Source organism: Lissotriton helveticus, chromosome 4_1 (assembly GCF_964261635.1).
Source record: "Lissotriton helveticus chromosome 4_1, aLisHel1.1, whole genome shotgun sequence".
Taxonomy (NCBI): Eukaryota; Metazoa; Chordata; class Amphibia; order Caudata; family Salamandridae; genus Lissotriton; species Lissotriton helveticus.
In genome coordinates, this window is record NC_136063.1 from 1848403738 (window position 1) to 1848422909 (window position 19172).

A 19172-nucleotide genomic window follows, 5' to 3' on the forward strand; every position below is an offset into this window, starting at 1 on the left:
TCAGTGGTCACCACCACATTGATGGACGAAGCGTCAGCTGGAATGGAGGAGTGCCGCCAATAAGAGGAATTGTTTGCTGCATGCAACTTACTTACCAATTTCAACAGGACAACTCCAACAACATACGCAATACAGATACAGTATCCATTGTTGTCTTTTATTCTATGAGTGTGACTGCATGTGCTTACCTTTACTTTGTAACCAAAGATTGTCTGTAAACTCTGTATCTTCAATTATTGTTTGTCCATGCTCTGCTTTTTTTTTCTTCTCTCAACAAAACCTACCCAAAAAGAAACCCCCATTCCCATCCATTTTACAAACCCTAACCCTCTTCCCCCGGGCTGTGTTGTTTTGCTTGATGTCTGACTAAAATGACATCAATAATTCCACACACTTGCTGGGGAGGATAAGGTGATAGCAGCAACAGGCTGGTGAAGGAATACGAGGATATCTTCTAGACTTACTCAGCTTCAGTACTATATCTTCTAGTAGTAGTAGCCAATGTCAAATAAATTCAACGCAAGTACTAGTTATACTTGCAATACTTTACCATTTGTTAGGCTACATTATGGCACTGTTCTAGTGTACTGTCACCTGCTATTTTCTCGATCGTACCGTAACCGTTGTAATGCTACAGTAAGGAGTACAAACAAGGTTTCGTTTTCTTTTTTTCCATAGGCATGCAACTGCCACTGTGTCACACCACTAGTAACACCGCAATGAGGAAATGTCACCCGCCCAGGAATGACAACGTTAATCCCCATTTCACCTGGAGCCAGCCCTGGGCCTAGCCCTAATTTCTAACACAAATTACAGGTAAGATAAGCGTTTGGTGGGAGGTAGTATAATGGAGTATTATTTCGGAGTAGACAAGAGTTTGACGGTTGTACTACTAAAGTCCTACGACTGTTCAGGAAAACAAAGTTACTGTTACACCCCCGCCCCCCACCCACCAGACTGAAAAGCAGTAAAAAACAGGTATGGTCAGATAAAGTAGTTGAAAAATATATTTATTTATCCCTAACAAAATAATCTCCCTCACCCACCCTAACCCCAACGATTGTCTCTGAAACGTCCCAAAACGATCCCAACTCCCAAATCCCACCCCCCAAAAGTCTATAAAAAAAGGGCAAGGGACACTCCACTACTGGAGGGTGCTGGTGCTGGTGCATGATGCGGCATGGGCATCATACTCCTTGCGGAGGGTGGCAAGCTCGGAGCGGAGGCCCTTAACCAAGGTCTTATACCTCAGGACCTCCTGCTCCAGGTTGGACATGCGGACTCGTAGGCGGTGTTGGCGTTCCTTGCAGCTCCTGTGGGGGGCAGCTGGTGTTTCGGGTGCTTGGCGGTGGCGGTCGGCTTTCTTAGCCCGGCTCGGTCCCGCTGGTTTAGTCACGGAGGAGGATGCAGTCGAAGATGTTGCCCCGCTCGACTGCGTGTCCTCCTCCTCCTCCAGGGCCACCAGCCGCCGATACTCGGCGACTGTGGCCTCCAGCCTCCGTTGCCGGGCCAATCTAGCCTGCTCCCTCCTTGTTGTTGATTTGGAAGAAGGAGCAACTATATGAAGAAAGAAAGACATAGTCTGTAACCAATGCTCCTTATTAATAACACAAAGTGATTGAGCCGAAAGTTGGGTCACAGAGTACAAGTAGCAAATTGAAAGCACAGTACATAACTATTGAGGACAGTATCTATGTAACCCTCCCACTTCTGCATCCTTGCTCTAACAGTAGTGGTAGTTTAATGAACTAATTCTACGACCACTATGGACTTCCATTACAGTCGACTATGACAGTACACCAGTCTTATTCTTCTTCTTCTCTCTTGTTTAGGGAAATGGGTACGTTATCTTATGCAAGCCGGCAGAATGACATGGACACAGCACAGTGAAGTTGCACCCGAGAAAAAAAGTTGCACACCATGATGATGGAGACAGACTTGCGTTACTGTACCGGTCCAGTACATGCAGGTGGTGAAGCTATTACTTTTCTATTACGGGTGGCACTGAGAATACTCTGTTACAAGGGCTACTGCTTAATTAATTTACCTTTCACCCTACAGTGCAAATGAGTACTAGAAAAGGAAACTGAAGAAGCTAACTAATTTGATTATCTATCACTTCACATGGGACGTATTTAATGACAGATGAGATGACTTTAGGTGCTTTGCTTAATATTGAGTGAACACAGTGATACACCCACACATGAATGACGTACTACAAGTAAACTAAAGTTATTAAGAGAGGTACGGAGTGTCCACCGTAATAACCAGATATATGCTGTGAATGCAAACGCAATACAAAGTACTGCTACTATTCATGGAAGTATTGGACACATTTACAATTTCTTTTCCTTGCCTTCCCTGCACTGGGACGGACGTGCGGGTGCGGTGGTACATGCTCTTCAAGGTAACACTTACTTCACCTGGCGACCATCTACTCTCTCTAGATACACATTTGCTATGTAAGAGTCAGAGAATACCATGCTCCAGGCATCCATTCATTCAAAGTATACGCACACATACAGTTTCTGTTTCACCCACCCAGGCTGCTGTCCTTCCACCCATCCTTGCTTCATCATTGACCCAGCCATGCACCAAACCATATTCTTTCCTTCCCAGCCACCTCTGGGTCCAAGCAAACACATATCGTTCTTCTTTGCCAGCCATCATACAAGTTCGCGTCCCACTTACTTACACCCTTCTTTCGCTTTTCGTTCATCCCATCCATCACGTTCGTCTAAGAACTTATTGGGATTCTTCTCACCAAAAACTTCACAGCTAAGTCGAAGTACATTTCGAGGAGGCTACTACCTGGTTGATTTGTAATTGTAATACACCCGTGCAGAAAGCACACTATGCAGTCTTCAATCTCAATAAGTAAGGAATATATAGCTTACCTGTTTCCGCCACCACCGTTTGATCCCCCACAGGAACGGCCACCAGCTCTTCTACCGCCGCATCCTCCCCAGAGGCCTCCGAGTCCAAGTCCAACACATCAGCCACCTCCGCGCTGGCCCCGTCACCAGATGTTACACCTACAAAGTACATTTAAGAAAGTTAGAATACACCACTCACTACTATATAATATTTGGTCTAGGAGAAATGTTAAAAAAACAGAATACAATGTAATAATTTGTGACTGTCTACTCCATAGTAAAAATGTCCCATTTTCCAGGGAAGGCTGTTGTCTTGCTGCACTTTTATGCACAACTGATGAATGCTTGCTTTTGATTTTTAACACGCACCACTTTTTCTCCTAACAGACAGAAGCTTGACTCCTGAGTCCTAAGAACACGACCAGGATCAAGTTCAAAGTAGGTGAGAGTTCGGCTCGACCACAAGAAATGTGTCCAATTAATCGTCAGCACTAACCACTTTTCCGTTTACAGTTAAATAGTTTTATGACAAAGTAGATTTCAATAAATGTGTTTACTTTTAATAAAGCTTTTACACTTAAATAGACTCTGTGGTTTTTGTTCCTCTAGACTAGAGTGGATGAGCTAAAGGTTTTGGAATTTTTGCAAGCATGAGTGCCTCTGACACTTCTTGACTGTGCTGTGACTCCGTACTACTCTCTTGTTCTGCGTACGATAATCTAGAGATCATTGGGGATCTATAATCGGTGACTTCGGGAGCTGAATGACTCTGCCACACTATCTAGTCAGTAAGGAGACAGTGCATAGAGGTATTGCTGAATATAATGGGAGTCCAATGGAATTGCCAAATGTCCAATCTTAGTTAGCTACACAGACAGACTAATAAAAATAGTCTAGTAATACCACAGGGAGTCATCATATTCGAGGCAGGATAAGAATTTATATTCAGTCTACAAGAAGATCAAAGACGATTTAGAAAAAATCGAATGAGGAACGCTAGGAAAAAATAGGTACTGTTTAGTAAAATGTAAACTTACTGGGGCCAGCAAAGGAGCCCTCGCCTGCCCGATCCTGGCCTGCATCCTCAGCACCCTCCTCCTGTGTCCTCTTGCCCTTGGGGGGAGCTGATGTACAACATGAAAGAAAGAAAAACCATAAAACATGGATGAGATTTTTCAACCAAATCAAACATTTCAAAAGAACAATAACAACATATTTTGGAAAAATAGCAAATAGATAGACAACTATTCCACGGGATCTATCTCATGTGGTATACTACGTTATTCGTATTGCCTGATTTGCGGAACGTTGACTTAGAAAGTTCCTATGTAACTCAATAAACAGACTACTAAAGAGGTTTGCCTAGGCCTGGCACTGCAGGCAGTAGTGCACAACACGTGACAGACAAAGTCCATCCTGCTTGCAGATCAGTGAATACTCAAACTATCAATCCACCCGCCACCACCGCCACTATTTCTTCTGATAGCCATGTGACTGTCTAAAGGAAGGACACTGGACTTCAGTCTGTTGGGGCTGATTTATAAGTCCCTTGCGGAAGTTGCGGCTGATTTTCCTCCATTGTTGCGTGCCTTTTCTGACGCAGCGGCAGAACAAAAGACTCGCCATGGTGTTGGTGCGGCGTATATATTAAAAAAAAAAACACATATGGGCATATGGGCGATGCATCACGTTGTAAAGCCCTGCGCCATCAGGGGGCGTTCCGGCGCAAGGGAGGGCGTACCTGCGCAGGAACGAATCCTAAAAGTGGCTGAGGGAAATCTACAAGATGTCAATCAGTCATTTTTATGACAATGATGCATGACTCAAACCCTGCGCGCTTGAAGCCGACGTACGGCTTGATGCAGCATTGGGGAGATAGGGTACCCCAGAGCATTGCTGGAGCTGCGCCATCGTTGGCACGCAACTCCAGCAATGCGCTGCCTTTACGGCACAGATGCGTAAGGCTTCTGTGACGTTTTGGGCCAATGGGTGGTGGTGGCATGGCACACAATTACTGCCGCATCCCTGCTACTTTGCAGGGATGCGCCGGTAATTGAAAATATGACCCTTACTGTCTAGCATTACGCAGTTCTTTTCTTTACAGTACACTGATACATAATTTCTCAGGCCAATGAAATGCTTCTGAACACAACATACAAAACAAAGAAGCATAGTAGCAAGCAAGGCTACTGAGAAGGAGAGCAGTGCACCTGAAAATGAAATGCATAGAAGATTTTGAAATATAATTTACCTCAATGTAATCGGCAGCATTATTGCTCTTGGTAAAGAACAAAGATTTGCAAATAACAGAGCAGGATAAAACAGAGTAGTAAATGTACTACTACTACTACTCACCAAGCCCGGGGACCTCTACGCCGAGCGCGTCCAGCAAGTCCCGCTCCCGGTCCATGACATCGGTCCAGCGGTGGGTGGCCTGGTTATATGTGCGCCGGACCCCAGAGATCTTGTACATGGCCCGGCACACCTTCTCCCACCGCTGGCGGCGCTCCCGGATGCCATAGCCGGTCGCGATCTTGCCGCCTCCCAGGATCGTCTTGGGGAGGCGGCGCTGGACATGGAAGATCAGTGCCGCCACTTCCTCCGCGCTAAAGATCTCCCTCGGGACCACTTGCTCCCCCCTTAAACGCCCGCACGGGAGCCGGGCACGGGGTGCGGGACCCTTCCCCTTCTCAGGGTGCTTCCCGGCTCCCTTTACCATGGTCTGGGCAGAAATAAACTTAAATGATAAAGAAGAAATAGAATAGTGAAGAAGAAAATAAAAGAGTTTAAAAAAGTAGTTTAAAAGTAACTAAAAGCTGCAGAAAACACAAAAATATAGAGCTAGAAAAATAGAGGGTTAGATAATAAGTAAAATTAGATCAAAAAAACTTCAAACAAGCAAAGGATGGCAGAGATTGAGAGAGGATAGAGAAAGCATGCCCAGAACCATAGCAATGAATGAGAAACAAGATGGCCGCGCCCGTTCACGACCGCGTGGGTAAGTTCGCGCGAGATTTTCCTTGCGAGTACGCGCGAACTTGTACTCGCGAGCAGCACACTTTGCGAGATTACACATAGCGGGCGGAAACGGAATTACGTCACGCCAACAAGATGGCCGCGCCCGTGTACGACCGATAGGGTAACTTGGCAAACGAATAGCTAGAAGCGCCTCGCGAACACGCGCAAGATCACGCGAACATACACGTCGCAACAAAAACAATTTTGTATTCGCACGTATTCGCGGCTTCCGAAATCGATCTCGCACGGATTCGCGCCCCAAATAACGCGCGAAATTGCAAAAAAAACGATTTTAGCTAAAATGAAAGCAATGAGCAGGTGCAAAAGTTCAAACTTAACATTAGTAACATTCAAGGTAGTGCTTCCTGATGGGCCCCTCCAGAGTTTGCAACAATTCTATGACCCTGCTATGACCCAAACAGCAGGCTCATAGAATAGCACCATAAAGGTCCTGTAAAAAAAAAATTTCACTGCAACAAAAAGCAAATTACAGATAAGGAAGGAAGCAGGTGCCAGCCAGACTGGAACTTTCAAAATTACTGACACATTAATGAAACACAAATTAATTGATGGCAGTTGAAGAAGGGCAGGTGTGCTAGCTTTTTTCAACCACCATAATCTACAGTAATAAATAAACCTAATAGGTGCCTGTGAGGATGTACTAGAGGGTGGCATGGGTGTCCCAGAGGGTGGCAGTGGTGAAACAGAGGGTGCTGTGAACCTGTGATGATAAACCAGACGTAGAAACAACATAGTCGCGGCCGTTGCAAGCCGAAAAGTAAGTTCGCAATTGCGAACTTGTCCCAAAATCGGCGCGAACACGCGCCAACACAAAAAACGGAAAAATCCGCAAGTCCGCTAGAGTTCGCGGATCTTCGCGGATTGCGAATCCGTAAATACGCAAGTTCGCGGATTGCCAATCCGCAAAATCCGCCCATGCTTAGCCAGGATAGCTTGACTTCAGTGGCGTAGTGAGCAAGGGACCCACGTCTGGGCATACCCTTCCCACATAGGGTGAACAGAAAAACATACAAGATGATGGACGGAATGTTGCACAATGGCAACACATTCACCCCCAGTCACAGATCTGGGTTTAATCCATCGTTATTTTCCTCACCAAGCCACCCCAGTTCAGACATGGTCATATGCAAATCAGTCTTGATCCTGTGCCTCATGGGAAAAGTCCAGCCCGAACTACCCAGCCATGTATTCCCTGGACCAGAATCAAGCATCCTAGGACCGGTTTCTGGCTATTCCGTCTTCAGCCAGGATAGCTTGACTCCAGTGGCGTAGTGAGCAAGGGACCCATGTCTGGGCATACCCTTCCCACATAGGGTGAACAGCAAAACACACAAGATGATGGACGGAATGTTGCACAATGGCAACACGTTTACCCCCTGTCACAGATCTGGGTTTAATCCATCGTTATTTTGACTCCAAGCCACCCCTGTTCAGACATGGCCATATGCAAATCAGTCTTGATCCTGTGCCTCATGGGAACAGTCCAGACCGAACTGCCAAGCCATGTCTTCCCTGGACCAGAATCAAGCATCCTAGGACCGGTTTGTGGCTATCAGCTGTCTTCAGCCAGGATTGCTTGACTACAGTGGCGTAGTGAGCAAGGGACCCATGTCTGGGCATACCCTTCGCACATAAGGTGAACAGCAAAACACACAAGATGATGGATGGAATGTTGCATAATGGCAGCACATTCACCCCCAGTCACGGATATGGGTTTAATCCATCGTTATTTTGCTCACCAAGCCACCCCAGTTCAGACATGGCCATATGCAAATCAGTCTTCATCCTGTGCCTCATGGGAACAGTCCAGCCCGAACTGCCAAGCCATGTCTTCCCTGGACCGGAATCAAGCATCCTAGGACCGGTTTCTGGCTATCAGCCGTCATCAGCCAGGATAGCTTGACTCCAGTGGCGTAGTGAGCAAGGGACCCACGTCTGGGCATACCCTTCCCACATAGGGTGAACAGCAAAACACACAAGATGATGGACGGAATGTTGCACAATGGCAACACATTCACCCCCAGTCACAGATCTGGGTTTAATCCATCGTTATTTTGCTCACCAAGCCACCCCAGTTCAGACATGGCCATATGCAAAACAGTCTTGATCCTGTGCCTCATGGGAACAGTCCAGCCCGAACTGCCAAGCCATGTCTTCCCTGGACCGGAATCAAGCATCCTAGGACCGGTTTCTGGCTATCAGCCGTCTTCAGCCAGTATAGCTTGTCTCCAGTGGCGTAGACCCATGTCTGGGCATACCCTTCCCACATAGGGTGAACAGCAAAACACACAAGATGATGGACAGAATGTTGCACAATGGCAACACATTCACCCCCAGTTACAGATCTGGGGTTAATCCATCGTTATTTTGCTCACCAAGCCACCCCAGTTCAGACATGGCCATATGCAAATCAGTCTTGATCCTGTGCCTCATGGGAACAGTCCAGCCCGAACTGCCAAGCCATGTCTTCCCTGGACCGGAATCAAGCACCCTAGGACCGGTTTCTGGCTATCAGCCGTCTTCAGCCAGGATAGCTTGACTCCAGTGGCGTAGTGAGCAAGGAACCCGCGTCAGGGCATACCCTTCCCACATAGGGTGAACAGCAAAACACACAAGATGATGGACGGAATGTTGCACAATGGCAACCCATTCACCCCCAGTCACAGATCTGGGTTTAATCCATCGTTATTTTGCTCAGCAAGCCACCCCAGTTCAGACATGGCATATGCAAATCAGTCTTGATCCAGTGCCTCATGGGAACAGTCCAGCCCGAACTGCCAAGCTATGTCTTCCCTGGACCGGAATCAAGCATCCTAGGACCGGTTTCTGGCTATCAGCCGTCTTCAGCCAGGATAGCTTGACTCCAGTGGCGTAGTGAGCAAGGTACCCACGTCTGGGCATACCCTTCCCGCATAGGGTGAACAGCAAAACACACAAGATGATGGACAGAATGTTGCACAATGGCAACACATTCACCCCTAGTCACAGATCTGGGTTTAATCCATCGTTATTTTGCTCACCAAGCCACCTCAGTTCAGACATGGCCATATGCAAATCAGTCTTGATCCTGTGCCGGTGCATGGAAAAAATATATATCAGATAATGAGCAAGAAATGTATGCCGGGACAACCTCTCTTAAAATGCAGTACAAACATGCATACCATTTAGAGAAATGGAGCTGTATACCGTTGCCCATTCTTTCTAGAATGAATGAATTTATCCATCCACCCTTCGAGTCGTTCTCAAACTCACACATACATACGTACACTCCCATCCATTGAAGTGATACTTACACCTACAAACAATAGCCAGGTCTATAGGTTTTGTCAAAGCTAGATTATCTTTCACTTCATTATTGCAATATCTGCATTATTTGTGGTGGTAATGTACTTTACCTGTAATGTTAGATTCATGGTTAGATTCATCAATGTAGTCAATCAAGTATAATCCAAAAATGTAAAATCCATTCATGTAACCAATGAATACGCAGCCCAATAAAGCAGAGGTTGGTAGTTAACACGCTGATTGGTTGTTTAGGAGAAATGTAGTTTAAATTAGGCACGTTCTAATTGCAGGAGTAGTGAGTTGTGGCTGTGGTGCAACTCAAGGCCAAGGAGACAGGAAAAGTAACTGTTTCATCGTATGCTGCGAACAACCATAATGTCGGGCCTCTCAGACTTAATGGTACTCACTCAGAAGAACAAAATGGTGATGGGTTACATGCTTGAATTATTTCTAGCCATTGATAATTACTGAGTGCCATATTCCAGTGTATCGTAATATTTGCCCACTATGCCACTCCAGACGGATACCAACAATATGGAAATCAGTCATCTTCTTACCCAATAAGAACATCCCATCCCAAACTGCAGGGCCAGAACCCTTGTAGATGGTGAACACAAGCAGCCTCAGACCGGTTTCAGACTATTGGGGCTCATAAGTGAGGTGCAGCTTGAGTCAATGGAACAATGAGCAGGTCACAACCATCAACCTTCATGTGTCCCACTTAGGAAACAGAAAAGTGATGAAAGGAATGCTTGAAATAATCTGAGCCTCTGGTAAGTGCTAGCCCATCCGCCAGTCTAGCAGTTTTGGGGAGCATCTGAATATCTTTCTCATGTATTGACGTAGATCCTGTTCCAGTAGTTCACCTGTGAATCATCAGAGCCTTAAAATGCTCAAAGCGGTGTATTAGCTGAAGTAGCAAAATAATCCATCAGACCATTACCAGCTGGTGATTAATATTTTGAAAGACGTGATCTGGAGTTGAAAGGGTAGTTTTGCATCAAAACAAATCTCAAGAATTTTGACCCCTTACTTGGAGGTTTGAGTGGAGCCTATCTCTTTTAGCCAATTCACTTGTAGTCTGCCTCCTACTGTGTCTCTAGTTATGTAACTTTAGTCTTTGGCGCATTCAGCCAAAGATGCCGCTCTGTCCTTAAATGGTGTATATCTTTCAAGCACATGGAGGTGATTTTTGCACTGTTCTGTGTTTTTCTCCAAGTGAATATGAAGTTGGATATCATAAATGTACATTTGGAAATGTATTTGATACCTCATAAAGATATTCCAAAAGATGGGAGGGATAATGTAGATCCCTGTGGAATGCTGCAAAAAATTGATGCTGTTGATCAAAGTTAAAACAAATATATATATCTTCATTGATACCTGGAGCAGAAATATAGGATACATTCTCTGTGGCATGTTATGTAGGCTCTTTGGCCTACGTATAATATGTTCCTATGAAATTGATGGTGCACTATATCACTTTTTGTCCTTGATGATGGATGTATTTACTGTTGTTTAGCTACATCAATTGTTTTTTATATATTGTATTTTTATGCTGATTGTTTTTAATGTGAAATTTTTTGTGATATATTTTTTGATATAATTACGTCTAATGTAAACCAATCTAATAAACTCTATTAGGTAGAAACGTTTTTTCAATAATAGTACTCCGAGCACTATTTTTCTGGAAACTTAATAGACTAACCCTCTGTGAAATTGAATGAAAGTAGTGTATGAGTGAAGTTTGGATGTTTGTAAAATTGGTATGCTACAAGAAAATCCCAAAGGGAATTATTTCTAGACTTTAACGTCTTGTATGGTGTCCTATCCCTTTGGTGTATTGGACCCCTCTCTTGATATTTGAGATGTTATGAAACTGTACATCAAAAGAAGGTCATTAAACGAAAGACAAAGGGGAAGGAAGGAGGGACAAAAAAAACAGACCCAGCAGTGCACAAAATGTATACTTACTGTGCTGCGCACCTTATAATAGCAAGACTTAGCATATTATTGCTTCTCTCCATCTCTTCCTCTGCTATAACATACTGTTTTAACTGATGTAATTTTTTACAACAAAAAAACTTTTATTTAAAACTAAACTATTCCTCTCCCTACCCACACCACCCCCCCATTCATGTCCATGTGTGCAACCTTCTCTTTTCTATCTATCTTAGTACATCATTCCTCCTGTTACCATCATGCATTGTCTTCTCTTAAGTAGGGGACACCCTATTGTCTTGCGGTCTCTCAGTCTCTCAGTTATTGGCTGTGAGCCGGTGGGTGTTATATCCATCTGCATGTGTCTTAGCATGGCCCTCCATGCTTGTAAGTCATCTTTCACTTTTTCATCACGTCTGATCCGCTGCATTCAGAGCATCTCGGCCATGGTCCATTCATTTACATCACTTTCCCACCCTGTTACCTTTGGTGGGTCATGACAGCCACGAGATAGCTACCCGTCATTTTGCCAACACCAATCCCAAAAGCACGAATTTTCTACTAAGATTCTTATTTTTAGTCGGGGAAGCAGGATCAACAGGACCGTACGTATCTCCTGAGGTAGCACCCACCCTGTAGCCTCCTATAGTATAGTCCGAACGTTGGTCTGTCATATAGATATGCTTTGCCTTCACACTGTGTTAAGTTAGCATGAGCTTATTAGAAGTTTAAATGCCATTTTACCTTTCTGCTGCTTCTGCACACAGCACATATTGTTATTAGAGCTTTGAGCCTAGTAGAATATTTTGCTTCACACGAGAATAATATGTTTTGCTATTGTATCAGCTTTGCTTGGTAAGCTATGTCTGAACAGTGAGTGCCGAGGCCTTCAAGGTTATTTCAACACAGTGGTTGTTGTGAGGTCTGATCTACGCACGTTCTAGACATAACACATATGCAGCTGCGGCCAACTCTGGCTTTATGCACGTTTAAGAATGCACTGTGCAGAGCATGCACACACACTTGATGAATATTCGCATGCAGAGAGCTGGTGGAAGATGATGTGATCCCTTTCCACTAGGATCAGAGGTATGGGGCCGCCCTTCTAAAACCCAATGAGACATTCTTTAGATATAATATAATATACTAGCAAGGGAGGGTAAGACTTAGGTGCCATTTAGCCTTTTTCCCTTTAGCATTTTAACATGCTTTCTCCCTTTGTATTTTATGGACTAGTAACTATGCTGATAACCTTGTTTCTTATAATATGTGTGCTTGTATTAGCTAAGATACTGCGCCTGAGAACACGGCATTAGAAATAAACATTTCAAACTTGCACGTGTCTTCATTTACTCCTCGTTCTGGATTGATATGATGGTATAACAGTAGAGTGTTCTTGTGTTCCACGTTACCTGAGGTGTTCTAAGTCCATGTTCTGGGTTGTCTAAATCATTGGGGGTATGGAAGAACCAATGAGACACTGATTGCTAGTCTGGTAAGGGATTTTGGGTACTAAGGTGAGTTTTGGCACACCCTAATTCACTGAGGTTCCAAGTCTCAATGCACAGTTCTGTGTGGGAGCAGGATCCCTGCGATAGGTCAAATAAGGACCCAAGGTCCGGCAAGCCCATGACATATGTATAAAAACCACTTCTGCTGCCCTACATCTAGGGCACTGCCCCAAACGGTCTTGATATATCCTGTTTAATCTTTTGGGTGTAAGATATAATTGGTGAACAAAATTATATTGTATCAGGTTAAACCGAATATTTGAGCTCACCTGCTTTACCCCCTCATGAATTTTGATCCAGTCCTTAGGTTTTATGGGATTGCTTCCACTATTGCTGCCTACCTTTCCTGTACAGGGACTGTCGGAACCATTTTGTCTTCTCAGATTGCCCGATACATTTGCAATATGAATCTCCGTCCTTGGGCCATGTATATCAAAACCTGCAGCACATTAGCCACTGGAAGCTCCTCCGGAACGAGGGCCATAACTCCCTAGCCACCTGAGCTATATTCTCGTATTGCATAAGGTGTCTACTGCCTGTTCTAGTGTAATATATTGTTTATTGTAATGTAGGTCCCCCATCATTAGCCATCTCCCTCCCGCCATCTGCGCACCGATATAGAAGATGAAATGTTGGGGAATGGCTTCACTACCCATAGGGGCATGTCTGGGGCATACAGCGCTCTGCATACAACCCTCTTAACTGTCAGTTCCCATATTTCTGCGACGTCTGGTGTTATGTAAGGGCGAGTCTGGGGTACACTCTTCTCCATCATCAATAATTCAGCAGGCTCTTCTTCCAATTTTTGGCTTTGTCTGCCAGTGCACAGCATATTGCAGCTGCGATGCCATATAATAGAACTCTAGGCATAGAACCTCCAGCCCTCTGGCCTGCCATGTTCTCTTCAGTGTGGCCATACTCACCCTCTTATCTTTGGCTCCCCATATTAGCTCTACCAGTATGCTGTCTAGGGTTATAAAAACATTTCAGGGTATTCTATGAAGGGAGTGCTGTATAGCATAGAAGAAGCACAGCAGAATAATAATTTTTATTACAGCTATCCTTCCCATAAGTGGTAGAGGAAGTCCCTGCCAAAAGCGCAGTGAGCCCCGTATTCCCTCAATTACTTTCCCTATATTAAGCGCCAGATATTTCTCCTCTGTCTTAGCTAGTTTAATCCCTAGGTATCTGGGTTCAGTCGCCGCCCACAGGAGTCCCACCACTGGGAGTGCTCCGTTCGAGTGCTAAGCCAGCATTTCCATCGGAATCAATTTTGATTTTCCTGGATTTATCTGTAGTCCAGAGACCCTCCCAAACCTTCAGAGAACATCTGAAAGTATCGGAATCACTACCTCAGGCTGTCGAAGGTATACAAGAGTGTCGTCCGCATACATGGACACCATGTGGTTAGTCGCTTCCAGTGGAATCCTAAATGCAGCCAACACCCTCCCCAAAGCCGCTGCCAACAGCTTCATTGCTGTTGCAAAAAGGAGTGGCGATAAAGGGCAACCTTGTCTGGTACCACGTTGCAAAATAGAGGCCCCTCGAGACCAGCCTTCCTACATGCATTCTAGCATAAGGGGCAGAGTAGAGCAACTGTATCCATTTAAGAAATTGTATCCCCATCCCCATTATTCGCTGAGCCTTCCACATGTATGTTCACCCCACTGAATCAAATGCCTGTTCTATATCTAGTAATGCCAGGGCATAATCTTCCTGATCTAGAGATGGGGAGTGGCACACATGGGCGAGCCTTAGTAGATTATGGGCAGTGCTATGCTTAGGGATGAAGCCTGCTTGATCAGAATGAATTAAGTGGTGCATATATGGTGTAGTCTGGCCACCAGGAAATCACTCAGGAATTTTATGTCTATATTCAGGAGGGAGATTGGTCTGTATGCGCATGGCAGCTGGGGGTCCCTTTCTGCCATGGGTATCATGACTACTAGTGCCTCCCTAATTGAAGTTGGCAATGTTTGTTTCTGAAATGCTTCTTTGTACACCTCCAGGAGATAATCTACCAATATGGGCGCAAATGTTTTATAGAATTCGGACGGTAAGCCATCACTTCCGGGACTTTTAGATTGCTTTAGAGTTTGTATGGCTCCCAGTACTTCTTCTTTGGTTATCTCTTCTTCCAACAACTGACTAGCCTCTCTTTACAGATGGGGTAAATCCAGGGCAGTCATGAACTCAATCATAATTTTTCGGGGCCGGTGGGGGGTGTCCCAAGTACACCCCGGCCAGGTGGTCTACCAAAATGTGGATAGCTATATACTATATTCCAATCCTTGGACTGCATCTGCACTATGGGGGAACCCAACATTTGAGTTTTAGTCAACTTGGTGATCAGAGCCCCAGATCTGTCCCCATCAGCATGCAGGCGCTGTCGGTGTGCAGTAAAATGAAAATTTCGTAGCCTGTATTATTCCGTCAGCAGCTGTTCTCGTACCAGCCGCCACTTGTTCAGATGCTGGGGGGACATCGGGAGTGACGCCTCTATCTCAGCTACTTTCCCTTCCTGTACCTTAATGTCCCTTTCGAGCTGCTGGCGGACACCGTAGTTGTGCTAATGCAGATTCCTCATATCACCCCCTTCATAGGCTCCCACTCCATTGCACTCAAGGACGCTAAACCCCAGTTAGTTTCAAAATACCTAGAGAGTTCCTCTTCTATCTTGGCAACAAAGGGCGGATCCTTGAGTGCTTTGTTCTGGAGCCTCCATGTCGGGATCACATCCCTCGGTCTCCCGGTGTCTAAGGATAACAGCATGGGGGAATAATCCGAGACATATCTTGTAAGATATGTTATTCCTCCCACCCTAGAAACCAAGTCCTCAGTTAAAAAAATTGATCTAGCCTGCTAAATGTATCTGTCGCAGGGGTATGATAAGATAACACTCTACTATTTGGGTGTCTAATCCTCCATATATCCACCAGTCCCAGCCCCCTCATAACGTCCCCCAGGGCTCCAGTCATACCTGGCTTAGTGTTTGACTGGGGGGGCTCCCGGTCCCGTATCCCATCCAGCAGACAGTTGACATCTTACAGCATGATTACACCACCCCCCAGGTAAGGGGTCACTGCAGCCATCACCTCAGGGAAAAAACCTGGGGTATCTAAATTAGGAGCATATAAATTAATAAAGCAAATCTCTTGACCATCAAGTCTGCCATACACAATCACATAGCGCCCTTCAAAGTCATTCACATGGTGTACGTGCTGGAAGAATAAGAACCCCCCAGGCAAATCCCGAGTATGAAGTGGCGTAAAGCTGTCCTCTCCATCTACGTCTTATGCAGGGTATTGTGTCACCCCAAATATGTGTTTCCTGAAGACCTGCTATAGAGAATTTATATCCTCTTACACCCTCTTCTGTTTTTCAAGCATTGCCATATCCCATATATATTTCAGGTAAGCAGTTTCTTCACAGTGGGAGCATGGCCATGTGTGATTCATTTTGTCTTCGGCTTCCCATCTATCCCTCTCATATGGCGATTAGTCGCAGATCACTAAGTTACCCTCCAGACATGGATCCCTTGAAACCTCCCATAACCAACAAATAACAAACATAACTGGTTGTTCACCCCAACTCCCCCCACCCTCTGGGCTGTGAAATGGGTCAGTCCCTCCCAACTTCCATTTGTAAAGCGCACTACATACCCGCCAGGGTCTCAAGGCACTGAAGGGGGCGCTACTGATCGAACAGCCAGGTCTTGAGTATTCTCCTGAAGGTCAGCAGGTCTTGGTTCTGTCGTAGGCTCAGTGGGAGGGTGTTCCATGTCTTGGCGGCGAGGTGGGAGAAGGATCTCCCACTGGTGATTGTTCTTCGGATGCGCGGGACGGTGGCGAGTGAGAGGTCGGCAGAGCGTAGCTGGCGGTTGGGGATGTAGAAGGAGAGCATTGCAAGTGACTAGGCACTCGACAGGGTGCAAGGGCAAAACCTCTAGTCCCTGATCTCTGCTGAGGGGCGGGGTCCTTCCCACAGGGTATACATATATTACTGTCCCCCACAAAAAGTAAATGACTATACATATCTTTAGAAAGGGCCCCTCTATTTTCCACTTATCTGATTGTGTTGATCGTTGAACCTGTACCTTCTCAATATAACATGAGTTTAAGAAACATTTGTTTCAGCCACAATGTCCGATTATGTCATATCTGAGTCTGATAGTCCCTCCCGTTGAATCCGTTCCTTTCCCTGAGTTAGTCTGCGAGTTCTGACGGTCGCCATTCCCCCCTAGTGTGTCCATCTACTCAGAGGCTTCTGCCGCCAAAAAGAAGAACAGAGCTTTGCCTTGATGTTCAATCCAAAGTTTGGCTGGGAAAAGCAGACTGTATTTAATTCCAGCTTCTCTCATCCATTTCCTAACCATCAGGAAGGTGCACCTCTGGTCCTGCATCCCCGGTGTATAGTCCAGATAAATTTCAAACGGACAGCCCTCAAATTGCCTGACGCCCTTTGTGCAAGTAGCCTGTAGTATTTCCTTTTCACGGTAGTTAAAGAACCGAGCTATGATGGTCCTCGGCAGAGACCATGGTCTCGGCGGGAGGACCAATGCCCTGTGGGCCCTTTTGATGTTGAAAAATTTGGAGGTTCTCCCTGGTGCAAGTACCTTATTTATTTTTATTTATTTTATGAGTTTGATATAGCGCTGGCTAGACCCGGAGGTATCAGAGCGCTTTACAAGATTATCAGCACAAAGCAAGTTACAGAGAGTAACCATACAGTACACAATGTTAAACATTAAAAACACAAGATAACTCGAGAATGACAAAAAATACATATGATAAAGCAACGTAACACAGTGGCACAACAATATTAGCACAGGATAAGAGAAGACAAAAACAACCTTAGACACAGAGAGGGAAAAGGGGGAGAACAATAAGGAGAGAGGAAAGCAGATTAGGGCAGGAAAGTGAGAGCGAGAGGAAGGGAGGTGGGACCAGAGGATACAACAACAATCGAAATCGTGGAGCAGATCAATGGAAAAGAGAGACGATCGAAGGGTCGCCCAGATGGAGACCAGCGGGAGGAGGAAAGAACAAAGATCACTTAGATGGCCGATCCAGGACATGTGTGTCAATAGAAGATAGTTCCAAAATGGTGGGGTATATTTGAGTACAAGTCCACAAGCCAAGGCGGCCAAGTCCAAAAAGAGCTGAGCTCACCCAGTGGAACTAGATGGGGCAAGGAGCCAGAGAGACAGAAGAGGGAGGTGTGTAGACGATTGCCGAAGCACAGCCATGCCGTCCACATGCATAAGTTCTGGGCAGCGGGGGCAGCAGTGTCCGATCCATTTTCCGCAGGTCAAGGGCAGACTGTTTTAGGCGCAAGGGCAGCAGTTCTTTGAGAGGGAGGCAGCAAAGTTGAAACCGGAGGGGGCACCTCTCCGACTCGGACGGCAGATGACAGGCTGAGAGAGCCCAGAAACACGGTGACGTAGTTCTTACCTCTACTAAACCCCCAAATGGTCCCTTTAGTATTGCTGGAAGTGAAGATGGCAGGCTGGTAGTGGGGAAAGCAGAAGCAGTCGAACCCGGAGGCAGGGGGAGGGTCAGGAGGGGAGAACATCAGTCCGGCTCCTTTGCGGTCATCAAGAGAAATCCATGAGGCATCTGCAACGCTGTGATAAGTTCTGCCAAACGCTGGTCACTAGGGAATTCCACAGATAAGGCGGGGGGAGGAAGAGAAGCAGCGGAGATGAGAGGGGAGCTGTGCCTGATGCAGGCCGGGTAGGTGTCGGCCGCGGCAAGATACCAAAGCCAGACTCCCCTATAGCTGTCTGGGTGGCTCCACCGGACATCGGCCATGCTTGCTCGGTCTCCACCGGGAGAAAGCCTCTATTGCGTTTCTATCACGAATCTCGGGCTCAGAAGCATAAGATTGGAACATCGAGGAACGCAGACAAAACAAGACCTTAGGTGAGTCGGTGGTTCCCCAGAGTACGGTGGAAATCCGGGGGTTTAAGCCATAAGGCGATGCCTGGCCGGGAGCTCCTGGCCGGAGCTCCTCGGCAGTCGGCCATCTTGTGAATGGGACCTTCATGATCCAGTCCTCCAAAAATAACTCCACCGAGGGTTCCTTCGCCTGCTCCGGTAATCCCACAAGGCGTAGGTTATTTCTTCTCGAGCGCCCCTCTTGATCCTCGGCCCGGTCGTCATGTTTTATGGTTTTCCTCTGTAGCTCCATGACCGTTTCTCGAAGTGATTACATCTTCGTCTGGAGTGTTTCCACATGTTCTTCCGTCGTGGTGACTCTGTCGGAGACCTTGTGCAGGTCATACTGAAGAAGATTGACATTGATCGCCACTGCATCAATCCTTGTCACCACGTCATCCCTGGTGATCTGGTTAGCAGCTAGTATATCAACTAATGAGGGGTCTCATAGGTCCTCTGCTGGGGCCCCCGCGGCGGAGCACCCCTGTAGGTCCTGTTGGTCGGTTCCCTGAGATAGGGGATGTGCATAATTTAGAATTTTGTCGGCTTGGGCCTGGTTAGCCTTATCCTTAACCATATTT

The 19172-nt window shown here is 46.0% G+C and overlaps 1 protein-coding gene across 1 annotated transcript in view; it reads right to left on the bottom strand.

The window, feature by feature from the left end:
- Window positions 1–19172, bottom strand: part of LOC144827705 (sodium/hydrogen exchanger 2-like) — a 621902-nt gene that overhangs the window by 394373 nt on the left and 208357 nt on the right. The window lies entirely within an intron of this gene.